Below are 14,387 nucleotides of genomic sequence, written 5' to 3'. Positions count from 1 at the left end.
TCATTTGGTTGTGTTAATATACGTGATCATAGATGGAATTAGTTACGATATATGTAACGAAAGTTGCCTTGGTTCTATGTTAACATAATTAATAGACGAGATTGTTTGAAATACCTTTTGGATATAATAGTAACATTTTGAGTTCATAAGGTTATATAATGACATGTAATTATAAAGTAATTAGTATATATATGTGGTCCAAGTAGGAGATTGTTGGAAAATATGGACATCACATATATAATAAGGGTAATTACATGTTATTATTTATTATCATGATAGGTTAGCCCAAATTAAAAGTGATCTAATTTGGTTAAAGTTTTGTTGGGCTTTAATTATTAAATAAAGTATGGGTCAAATATGTGTAGATACTCTAGTAATTGAGTTCTAACCAAATTCTAATTAATGATGGGCTAATTAGAATTTGATTAGAACTAATATCCCAAGGTTATAAATATTAGGGTTATAGTCCCCAAATTATGCACAAGATATTTTTTCTAATATCCCATCATTAGGAAAAAGAGAGTAGATATTCTCTGAATTTCTTGTATGCTAACTTGGAAGATAAAATCCCCAAGATCTGGTAAAACTTTAAGGAATTCACGGATTCAAGTACACTTCTGCATCTAGTTTTATTATTGATTTATTCTTGATGATTTGACATGATAGATCCTTGTTTATTAAGTTTTATTTCAGATTTATTTTATAAATTATAAAAATTATATAACTATGCCAATGCTTTAAGGATTGCTAATAGGGAAAGTAGTTAGATTTAATGGTTGAGAGACCGACTCCTAATCATAAATCTAGGTTTAAGAGATTTTATGTTTTTAAGGAGTTATGTAGACCTTTTGTGTTTTTAAATGAGTGCTTTCTCAAAAGGAAGTTAAAAGGTGAGTTGTTAATTGTTGTGGCAGGGATGCTAACAATCAAATGTACCTAATTGCTTGGGCATTGGTTGAAAGTGAAACCAAACATTCTTGGGGATGGTTTCTGGATAATTTGAAGAAAAATCTTCATATGGCTACTAGCGACAAATTTACCATAATGAGTGACACGCAGAAGGTTGGCTGAAAGTGACCATATTTTTTTATACAATTTTATTCTAAATTATTTATTAGAGCTGTTGGAACGACGGAAATGTGCAAGTCTACACAATCACAACAAGTAATAAAGTAACAGGTAAATGTCGAGTTATCATACCCATAAAGACTGTGAAAAGAATTATTTATGAAAGCTATTTAAAACACTTTGGTGAAGAAAAAATATTTTGTTTGAAGAGGGTGATTAAAAACTAAGATTTTAAACTAAGTAAACTAAATAGATTTGCACAATTTCAAAATACGATTTTAATCAAGATGACATAATTGTGTTAGATTAATTACATTTCTTAACTTAGAATTATTAAACTCATGTTTATATTGTTACGAATAAATTCATGGCAACTCGATAATTTGCTAAATTATGAGTTACCTACCAAAATCTATTCATCTCTTGACTATATCCCTATTCAATTCAACCGATTAAACAAATCTTAATAGGCAAATATGTTATTGCACATACATACTTATTAAATAGAAATAATCTCTTGTTCATATCCCTATGTCAATTCAAACGATTAATTGAATCTAATAAGCATATAAAAGACTACGTGAGGTAACAAGGTATCCTTACCTTGAAACAGTTTAGTCACAATAATCTTGCAAGTTATGCAAGGCAAATGTATTGTCAGATACTATTGCTAATTTAACCCTCAACTACCTTAGATGATTAAACATGCATTGATTAAGTATTGTGTCCATTAATTACAATTTTAATCCGTTTAAATAACTAATTCATTAGCTACCTCACAATTGTAATGCAAGAATAACTTAGTCATGATTTTACTTAATCAAGCATCTTATCGAGGCCTATAACAACATAAACACAATTTTAGCAATTTTAGCAAATGAAATGCAATCAACCTAACATGAATTAAATTCAAGCTAAATTGATTAAATTAACTATTCCAACAACATAAATATCCATAGATATGTTCATCATAACAACAACAAAAATTAAAGAGATAAGGAACAAGAATCAAATTCGATGTTTTTTCGTAGCTTGACTAGTTTGCTCCGTTCTTCCTTCTCTGTTGTCCTCGTCGACCAAGGCTACTATGAACACTTAATTGCTGCTCCAAATGGCTGATGAATTCCCATTTTCCAAGAGGAGAAATCGATAAAAGAGTAAGGGAATTTGGAATGGAAAAAAAGAGAGAAAGTAAAAAGATGAGAGAAAACATGTGAATGCTTGAGATGTGTTTCAAATGATCAGCCTAAGGGGGTTTTTATAGCTGAAGAGGGCTGCTAAAAATAGCTAAAATTATCAGCCAAAGAGCCCTCCCTTGGCCGGCCACACATGTGGCAAGGTTGATAGTTTCAACTTTGCTAATTTAGGCTTGGGGCAAATCTATAAAGCCACAAATTGTAGAGGGGTTTGTTTGCAACTTGAACAAGTCTTCAAGGGCCTCTTTGCAAGCTAAATAATCAACCAATAAGCTGATTTCGGTCAACATATGGGCGGTTTTGGGCTGTCCACTTCTTGGTCAGTTTGGTTCACTCGGTTCGGCTCAATTGGACCACTTTTTCATAATTAATTAATAATAATTTATTTAGTCCAAATTATATTGGATATAAATTAAAATTAATTATATCATGAATTAATACACATAATTGGACCGACTTAGGCTAAAAATTAATTCGCCTTGATACTTCAAATTGCTTCTCGATTTTGAACTTCTAGTAGTGTCTGTCGATTTTGCCTTTTGTGCAATTAATTATAAAATTAATCAAAATTCAACATGTTCATAATTTAAGTGCAATTTAATTATCTTATAAAAATTAATTATTTTTGATAAGAATTTTATCAGAACTACATGAATTTAAGTTAAAAAAGGCATGAAAAAGTGTGTATATTTTTGTGTTTCCAACTGATATCTTTTAGGTTGGGCATATTTTTGTGTTTCCAACTGATATATTTTAGGTTGGGCATTAACTATCTTTTTTATGCAAATGCAAGGCTTAATTAAGCTGTCCAATTTGTACTTCTAGAGGCTAAGCATGGATTTTGTGCTAGGCACTGATTTTCTATTTGTAAAAGAATGCATAAGACTTTAGGGCTCCACAAACTCTTTCGGAGCTCTAGCAATACAACATCTAGAGTTGAGTTTAGGAAAAAGGAAACTGCACTAGGTGAGGTCAAATGTAAGGTTTTGTTGGATGTTTTGAAGAAAAATCCTATAGGCTAGAGTAAGGCATATTTTTAGTACTAGATCACCATGTGATTCTATTGATGACAACATAACTGAAGCCCTCAATGCTAGATTCATTTAGGTTAGACATTTGTCCATTATTTCCATGTTTAATAAAATTAGACATAATGTAATGGAAATTAATGTAAAAAAAAAACAAAAAAAAAAACATAAGTTGATGTCTTTAACATGATGTCTACTAAACTAATTAATAAATTGACCAAGGTAAGTGCACCTATCAAATAATCATATAGTTATGATGAGCACAGATATTGTTCCCTCAAGGACTACAATTTCTAGTAACTATCACATTTCTATTATTTAACCTAGTAATTCAAAGGATTTATTAAAATTAAACTAAACTATCTAAATTAACTAATGAATGTACTAAATAATGAAATATGCAAAACAATTAAGTATGAACCAAGTGACAAAACAATACCTAAGTAAGAATCTACCTAGATTTCATCTATAATTCTCAATCTAATTTATACAATTTATTTTTTAGCTCTTTGATCAGTAGAAATTCTTAACTTATGTTACTAATTCTAAGTTGATTAATTAAAACCCTTATTATTGCATTAATTCTCTCTATTAATCCCCTTATTAGATTTGAATCTAATCTGGTAGATTTATTTAGTCCTATTTCTAGGATTGCATGCAACTCCATTCAGTTATAAAAGTTCTAATCACAATGAGTGTTTATTCAACCTCAGACTTGTACACATCAAACATGAATTAACATTTTAGAATTATTAACCCAAAAATAATAAAGCATTCATAATTGAAAACAAAGATACTAAGATTTTATTGCATAAAAATAGAAATCAAACAATAGAATTCATCCTAGGGTTTATCATCCCCAAGTATTAAGAGAACTAGTTCATAATGTTAAAAGTAAACACCAAAAATATAATATAACCACTAGAATAACATATATCCATGATAACTCCCTTGAAAATCAACGTGGACTCCTGAATCGTGGTGGAAAATTGCTTGGAAATGGGCTTCAATGGTGTTCTCAAGGTAATTTTGAGCTCTCCTTTTGTGGTTGCCTTCTTCCCTTCTTATTTTTTCTATTTATATCCTCTTAAAATGCTAAAAAAAAACTAAAAAACATAACTTGCAACCTTCAGCTCAAATAGTTCTCGAGATTGACACACTCTGGACACACAATTGTATGAATCCATATGGCCATATGGATTGCCTGTGTGAAAATCTGTTACATGTGCACAGCTTCCGGAAAGCTCCAAAATTCTAATTTTCACCCTTTTTTCACTCCTATTGCTCCCAAACGCCCTATTAAGCACCAAAACATGAATATATAGGATTATTAGTATATAATTCATAATTATGGCATAATCACCCAAAAATGCACTAAGAATGAGACTAAAATATGTTACTTTTGACACTAATCAGAACTCAAGACCCTAAACCCTTAAATCTAATATCTTAAATCCAGAAGTTATTCATATTTATTTATAATAGTCACTATTAATGTTTAATTATGTTAAAATAGTTTTAACTATATCTGGAGAAGAAAATGAGAGAATTTATAACATTGAAACAAGGTGACATGACTGTCGCTGAATACCAACATGAATTTGTTTGACTCAGCAAATATACCCGAGAATTAGTATCCATTGAGGCTGATATGTGTACCCAATTCAAGTGGAGTTTAAATGAAGACATTCAATTGGTTGTTGGGATTTAAAATTGAAAGAATTTGTAGTCCTGTCTGAACAAGCAAAAAAATGGAAGAGATAAGTAATGAAAAGAAGAAAGTTGAATCGAAGCTTCGAGATATCGGAAAAAAAGAGTATGACTACATCATTTTTTACTCCACCACCGAAGAAGTCCAAAGAAGTTCACCATCATTTCACTTCTCTATCAAGGTTTTCTAAGAAAGACAGGTCAAGTAATTTGAGACCCTAAACTACTCCAACAACTAGTGTCGGTAGTGTTCGCAATGTGAACAAACCAGTATGTGAGATAGTCTAAACTGATTAGACGAGGCAAAGAACAAAATGTAAATCTTGTAGTCACTCCTCAGAGAGGTAGACGACAGAGAAATAGTGGTAACGTGGAAGCCAGCCATGTTGGGACTAAAGATACGACTATCAAATCTGAAACTCAAGCACCTACCAGGGCTTACGCTATTCAAGCTTACGAAAAGCTTCTACCCCTAATGTCATCGTTGGTTCTTTTTCTCTTTTTGATGTTATAGTACATGCATTAATTGACCTTGGATTCATCACATTCTTATATATGCACTACTTTAGTAACTATGATGAACATACCAGTAGAATCGACTAAATATAACATTAGAGTAAGTGTAACGCCTCTTACCCGTACCCGAGACCGGGACAAGGTACAAGGCATTACTGTGACACCCCTAATTTGACCCTAGTCGAAAAGTGGTTTCGGGACCACAAAATCGAGTCATTTTATGTTTATTATATGTGAATATGAATGTGTGAAAGTTTTAAGCTTTGATTTAGTAAATTGCATGTGAATTTAGTCAATAGGACTTATGTGTGACACTTTTGAAATGTGATAGGTCAAAACATAAGGATCTATTAGTGCATGTAATAAAAATGGTGGACTTGCATGTCAATTTGCCCCCTAATTAGTAGTGGCCGGCCATGACAAATAGGGTGGACAAAGTGTGATGAGCAAAACATGTCATAACATGTTATGTTGGTGTTTCATGGGAGGAATGATAAAATAAGGAGCATGGTAATAAAATAATGGAAGGGAAAATGATGAAAACAAAAAAAAAAAAAGGCTTCATCCTCTTTGTTCTTCTTGACCGAAAAAAAAATGAAAGAAAGAAGAAATATGTTTTGAGGACTTCGGCAAGATAGCAAGCTAAAAATTTGAGGTATGTGCATTCGGTCATAGAGAAAATTGAATCAAAAGTTGGTTGATCCTTGTCCTCCATTGCCGTAACCTAAAGGGAGGGAGAAGAAAGTTTGGTTGCCTTGATTTTTGGCTTAGAAGATGGCTAGAATGAGGTATGTATTGAATGATTCTTGAAAATCTATGCATGTTTGAGATGATTAGTTCAAACTCTACTTATCCCATAGATTAAACTTAGAATTTTGAGGTTTGGAAGAGATAAGTACCTTGAAATTCTTGGAAAATTATGTATAAAGAAGGTGGTTAGTTCAAGTTCTAATCATTCAATGGCTTGTTTATTTTGTTAAGTTCGGTTTCAAGGTTTGATCAAATTATGATTATATTTGACATGGTTGGTTTATTTTGTTATGCTTGTTATATGATAGGTATGATTTGTGTTTGGGTGATGTGTATGTGATATTGATTATATGATTCGAAAATGAGATATGTTAATGATGAAATATAATCGGCCATGGAAGTAGCTCATTTTGGAAGTATGATTTGTGGTATATTTTTTTTGTGGTTGATTATAAAATTTGGCTTAACTGAGGTAATTGGTAAAAGATGTGTTTATGATATAATACATATGCTTTCATAAGCTAAGTTATGTATATGTGATATCTTGCATATTGGTTGTTAAAGTAAGGTTTGAGATGTTAACGTATGGATATGTTTTGTTTGTGGTTCGGCAACTAATGGTTAAGTTGTTAAGTTACATGCTTGAGTTTAAAATGTGCCTTATATGTGGTTTATGAATTTGGTAAATGATAGATTGATATTTTGGATATTTCATTAGTCAAGTGATATTGTAACTATGGTATGGTTTGATTCGGCACTTATGTGTAAAATTGGTAGTTATTATTTTGGTAAAATGTGCAAAATTTGGTAAGACCAAATTTTATACTTAAGCTTAAGTGAAGTTGTTAATGCTGTATATATATATATATATATTAATGATTAATAAATCATGTGGTTTGGCTTGACTTAGTAAATAGTGAAGAAATGCATATTTATACATAGTGTTTATGAAAGGTAGTTTTATAAATGTGATATGAGTATTTTGTTTGTAAATGAGTAGTAAATATGTTAAGAATGGTTCTAAAATGTATATGGATGCCTTGTGATTGTGTTTGATTGGGAAGTAAATTGTTTGATTTAGCTCAAGAGCTTAGAGGATCAAAGTCGGATAAGGGAAAAGAGAAAGTAAATGAATAGCCGTGGATATCTAGTCGTCGACCACTTCCGAGGTAAGTTTTAAGTGATTAAACGTTGAGTAAATTCAATCATAATAGGACATAATGAGTTGATTTAATAAGATATGATGGGGCCATGATATGTTTTAAACTCAAATGGTAAGTTCATAAGTGTTTGGACTTGGAAATTTAAGAGCAAATTGTAATAATTTGCTTAGGCAGCAGCAGTAATGTGATTTTAGAAAATCACCATAAATTGTTGGTGTGGAATTATAGGCTGAATAAAATATGTAATCAAAGCTTAATTAGTCTAGTTTCTTATAAAAGAGACCGTGTGAGCAAAGAAATTTCCTATAAAGAGATATTTAAAGTTGTGTGAGACGGTGTCAGAATGACTCCGAAATCCCCTGTTCTGTTTTTAAAAAACCATTATAATTTGTACAAAAATGGTTATAAGATAAAATTTATATTCTTAGACTCCTTAATGAGTCTAGTTTCAAATGAAATCAAATACAACACATTTTTGAATTCTGTAAAATGAGAAATTTTATTCGTAGTGAAGAGTGGTCAGATTAGTCAAACAGTGAAATAGGGGAAACTTTAAGAAAAATCTGGTATTGAATGGCCAAACCAAAAATTCTGAAAATTTTATGGATGGAATATATATGAGTCTATATTCAGATAAAATTAACGGAAATTGATTTGGAGTTTTTTAGCTCCAGTTATAAATAATTCAGTGACTATTGCTCAGGAAAAATAGCTTGTGCTGAATTTGAGATTATGTTGTAAACCTTGACAAAACTTGTTTTAGTTGCTCATAAGCTATTGATTAAACCCATACGTGAATTCTAAATTGTGATATTGTAAAATGATATATGAGTGATAGATGGATCTTTGATATTAAAATTTGTGAAATTGTAAGTTCATAAGTATTTGAATATGAAATGATAGTATGGCATGAAATTGAATTATTCATTGGAAAATGATAGATGTAGATTCAGCCAAGACAAAGTGTATACGTGAAAGTATATGCGGTATGTGAAGTATATTTGGATAATTGTGATGTGAATACATGAAAATTTATATTTTGATTTAGGATTTTAATGTGATGAATGTGAACATGCGTATGTGTGATAAGGCCGAATGGCCAATGTGATGAATGTGAACATGCGATAAAGCGATAAGGCCGAATGGCCAATGTGATGAATGTGAACATGCATATATGAGATAAGGCCGAATGGCCAATGTGATGAATGTGAACATGTATATATGTGGTAAGGCCGAATGGCTAATGCGAAATGTGTATGAGATAGATATGAGATAAAGCCTAATGGCTAATGCTAAACGTGTATGAGATGGATATGTGGTAAAGCCAAATGGCTAATGTGAGATATGTATGAGATGTGTATATATATATATATATATATATATTGTGGCCAAATGACAAACGGCGGAAGGTGTGTTTTATTAGATATTTGATGAGGTAAATAAATAAAAAATATGATAGTCAATGTGAATCTTTGTAACATGTGAATAAATATGCATGAAACTCGTGATGTAAATCCGGATTTAAGGTCCGATGACTATATGTGGTGACTATGTCCGGTTAAGACCACTGACTTCGTGTGGAGATTTCATCCGAGCTAAAGGTCCCGCCGATAATCCGAGGAGAGTTTAAAGCTATAAGACTTCGTAATAAGAATTACTTATAAATTTACTCAATGAGAAAGGTTAAACAGGTATGTACTCCAAGTTTATATGTGAGCTTGATTTGAACTAAATCATAAGGTAGTTATGTGATGCATACGAGAGCAATCTATGAGACTATTCCTATGATTATGTGACATCGGATCAGTGTGAGAGGTTATGTGAAATCATACAATATATCTATGTCACATGAGCTCACTTTTATGTGAAAGTTTATCTGCCTATTGTATATGATGAGATGTGCATATTCGGTAAAGGGATAGTATGCCCGAAGGAAGAGTGAAACAAAAATACGAACAACTATGTTATAATTTGATTGTTATCTGTTGACACTGCTTAAAACTTACTAAGCATTGTAATGCTTACTCCGTTTACTTTGTTTTCACTGCTTTATAGATCTCATTGCGGTTCTGTGCTCGGGGATCGTCAAGAACTAGTCACACTATCACTATCCAACGCTTGTTCTTGTTATGTTTAGAATTATTTTATGGCATGTATAGAATAGACTAGTGGCGGAAGAATATTTTTGGTTAATGTATATAAGCCATGTGAAAATGGCATCTTTTGAATGTTTACTTAGAGAAGTTTAAATTTTATCCTGGTCGTGCTTAGTACTTATTTAAATGAATGATCTTTATTTCAAGAAAAAGTTCAAAATTTTACTGTTCTGACATGAGTTACAAGTCCGGTAATGCCCCTTACCTATTCCGGCGACGGTTACGGGATAGGGGTGTTACAATTACTGTGCACAAACATGACATTTCTGAGAAAATTTTGGGCTATAAAATTTCATTTCAAATTAAAACCAATCAATCATATTCATAATGTCTCTATTATGGACCTACGAGGCCTAAGACATACATTGAGAATGGTCCGGGACTAAATTGAGAACTTAAAAAAGCTTTTGGAAAATTTCCTTGGTTAAGCCTCACACGCCCGTGTAGAGGCAATACACACACCCATGTGCTTTGGGACACACCCGTGTCCTTTACCTGTATGGAATTAATTGAATTTATTTTTCATTTCAAACCTACAGGGGTTCTCACACGGCCGAGCACACGCTTGTGTCCCTGGTCCGTGTCCTTCACACAGCTTAGACACGCCCGTGTTGTCGCCAATGCCCAATAACTCGAGCATTCTATTTATGGCATCATCATGTGTTTAGAAAAACATGGCCAAGACACATGCTCGTGTGCTAGGCTGTGTCCTCCACACTGTTGAGACACACGGCCGTGTCTCTACCCGTGTTTTTACTACCATTTATTCTAACCTAAAAATTTTAGGTGCAGAGGACACATAGCCATACCACACGCCCATGGGGCTACCGTGTCTCACACACGGTCTAGACACACGCCCATGTGTCTATCCGTGTGGACCCTTTTGGAGGCTACAAATCTAAGCCAATGGTCACCCTCTATAACCACTTATATTCGTGAACCTCAATGATGTTTAACATGGCCTAAATATGTTCGAGTACTATTATAAGTGGTCTATTGCATGTTAACCTCATCTCATCGATTATCTACATGCTAATTTATCCGCTTTGTATTTAGGATTTCCATCTCATTCAAAAACACATTTAGACTTGGCTCATTGTTATAACTCATTTCCAATTATGACCTAACCATCTCAAGTGATTTGACCACATTTCATATGTCTATTTATAATATACCATATTTAATCATCACAAGAACATTTAACCACAAACAAGTACAATTGCCTACATCAAAATGAGCCATGTCTTATGGCCATATAAAATAATAATAAGTTTAATATTTAAGCCTTTACATAGGCCAACCAATGACACATATCACAAAATAACCAAAACCTATACATGTCATTGAAACAAAATAAAGTAGCTATATACCAACGCAAGACAAGTTGATAGTGTTGACAATGCTTTAATCGTCTTCCAATCTTCACGAGTCCACGAGCTCTGTAAAATAGGGAAAAGAGTGGGGTAAGCATTAACATGCTTAGTAAGTCCGGATAACCGGAAAGTAAACTTACCGGTTATTTAGCACGCAACCATATAAGACATTCAGGCCAAACATTCATAGTAAAATTTCCTATCACATGTACTCAACCATCAAGTTAGTCTCATGCCAGTACAATGTAACATCCTTCATAGATGAGCTCATCAATTCAAACAAGTCTATTCCCATTTAACATTTTAATCCCGTCGAATTTCTTGGAATCTCGATGGATATCTCGTTTACCATCAAATCATGCAAGTGATCTTTTAAATACGCACTCCCGTGAACCTCACTTTTATGAAGGGATTACCAGTCCAGGCTAAATCCCCCACAACGTAACTCACAGAGTAATGTCGAGATTACCAGTCCAGGCTAAATCCTCTACAATGACATATACTCCTACGAGTTCAGGTATGAATTACCAGTCCAGGCTAACTTTAGATCCTATTCGGATTACCCATCCGGGCTAAATCCATCAAAGCACACATATTCTTCGAGATGCTAGATCACTATAGGATCACCCGTCTAGGCTAGATCCTTTATACCATTATTTCATTTTCGAGTAATCCAACAGACATATCTTTTTATTCAACCGGGACATTTCATCATAACATTAATAATTCATGAGTTGCCATACAATAAATATTACTATTATAATTCGTACATGTACATACATCTTTAATGTATTTAAAGATAGTTTACATTCAAGTTACACGAACTTACCTGGTAATTGCTTCGGTTTCGTATTTCAGTTATTCCGAAACCTTTCGTTTTCCATGATCGATCTCCGGAATCGATTCCCCGGGGTCTATATCAGTAAAAATAAATTATTAATACTTCATGCTATTTATTTCGGACCTAAAATTCACCCCTGGGCAAAATGACCATTTTGCCCTTAACATTTCAAAATTTTACAACTTAGTCCCTAGGCTCGTAAAATGAAATACATGAAATTCCTTGGTTACCCAAGCCTACTCAAATGTATTATAAACTCATTCTAGCCCACATTTTCCTCTATTTCACATTTCTACCACATATTTTGTACCTTTTGCAAAAAGGTCCTTTTAGGGGTTCTTCATGAAAATCACTTAGGAAAAGATGTTTAACACACATCTAACTTTCATATTCCCTCATAAATCATCAAAGAAAAAACATGTCACACATACATGAACCCTATCTTAAAATATGGGTAGAAATGGAGAGAACATGTTTCAAGGATCTCAAAAATACAAAGAAAATTAAAAACGGGGCTAGGAGTCACTTACTATTCAGCTTGGAAAGTGAAGAAACCCTAGCTATGGTGTCCCTTGGAATTTTGGCAGCAAGAGGGAGAAGAATGGCTGATTTTTGCCTTCATTTCCTCTTTTTATTGATTTTATTACCAAATGACCAAAATGCCCTTCCTTACTAAACTTCCAAAATTTTCCATGCATGCCCATTTTTGTCCAAAAACTTAGAAATTGGGAAAATTACTCTTTAAGACTTTCTAATTAATAATCTAAAGAAATTTCATGCAAATTGCTTCTAAAATCCAAGTTTTGCAATTTATTCAATTTGGTCCCTAATTTCCAATTGGACACCTTACACTAAGAATTTCTTCATGAAACTTTAACACATGCTTACTTTCATATTCTAGGCCTTACAATAATCATAAAATAAATATTTTGACATCGGATTTGTGGTCTCAAAATCATTGTTCCGACTAGGCCTAATTTTGGGATGTTACATAACGTGTATAGCCAGTGTTTCAACACCAATCGATTCGCCAAAGACTGTGTCATATAGAGGGTTTCTAGCTTCTTCAATAAGGTGGATGTCATTTTCTCCATGAGTACCTCTTGCAACACATTATTTGTGAGGCACAATTGAATTGCAGATAAAGTCTTCTCATTAAGCTCATCCCAATCAGACTGATCTAAACTCACTGAATTTTTCCCTATGACGGCCTTCTTTGGGTTGTTCTAAACCAGAATTGTTGTCATCTAAACTTACCATAAATTGAATTTTGTGACCCCGTCTAACTTCTCAATATCGAATTTCATTGTTGTCATCTCTGAACATGTCGATTGCAAAATCTGAATCAAGTTTTGATACCAGTTTGTTGGGATTAACTTGTACAAACAACAAACAAAAAGAAATAAAAAAGATCGAACAAAAATATTTACATGGAAAAACTCCTCTACAATGAAGAAGACAAAAAACCACAGGAAAATGAGACTTCCCTAATGAGAAAGTAATCTGAAAAGTACAATATAGAGATAATTAAAAATAAACTTTAAATCTCAGATATAAAGCCCTCTAACTAAAACACAAAAAAATTCTTAAAGCTCTATTTGAGCTATTTCTTAATTGTGTTATGTTTTATGTTTTTCCATCAACTTTTCTAGAGTTACTAAGGCCCTTTTATAGGCCAAATTCGAAGGTCAAATATGATTAAATCATCCTAGATTAATCAGAGTTCAACTAGGAAGAATAATAAGAGTTTAACTAGAGGAAGAAACCTGGTTTATGTGGGAATAGTCAGCTCTTCCTTGTTGCAGCGTCAACTCTATTTCGTCCAAAAACATGAGGCACACTCCACAAATTATGTTATGAACTTTAAAGCTTGATTTGTTTTTATATATACATCTCTTTCTATATGTAAAACAAATCTCATTAGAGTCGAGAGATATCACACTATCACATATTTTAATAACATGTGTTTTTAGACTTCACATATACTACGTTTGGTCCGAGAACCGACTAAACCATAGCTCTAATACCACTAAATGTAACGCCCCTAACCCGTATCCGCTGCCAGAATAGGGTTTCGGAGCATTACTACCACTTGCAAATCACAAAAAAAAAATTCATTTAAATACTTATCAATTCAATGCATCAATAAATATATTACCATTTAATCAATGGCTTGGCACTTGCCTAAGCATCAACAACAACACTTGTTAATGTACTTACACATATTTCATATAAATTCTTATTTTCTCAATATGTCATATTTGAATTTAATACTTGTCTTAACTTACATATTTTCCTTATGTTAACATATAAAAGATAATCTCATATACATGTCATGATACATATCATTCTCTTACCGTTTCTTTAATAACATATATCATTCATTTCATTATATCAACATTTCATGCACTATCATTTCCTTATATCTTAGGTATATTTATTTTGGTAATGGTTCGTATTAAACTTAACATAATTTAACTTCCATGTACCTATACTTATTTCATTTATCTATCTTATAAATTATTTCATACAACTATTTTGTACATTTATTTCCATATGACCAATTCCTGTAAACATTTCACATTA

The sequence above is a fragment of the Gossypium arboreum genome, chromosome 3 (assembly GCF_025698485.1).
Source record: "Gossypium arboreum isolate Shixiya-1 chromosome 3, ASM2569848v2, whole genome shotgun sequence".
NCBI lineage: Eukaryota > Viridiplantae > Streptophyta > Magnoliopsida > Malvales > Malvaceae > Gossypium > Gossypium arboreum.
Note: the sequence above shows the minus strand (reverse complement) of the source record.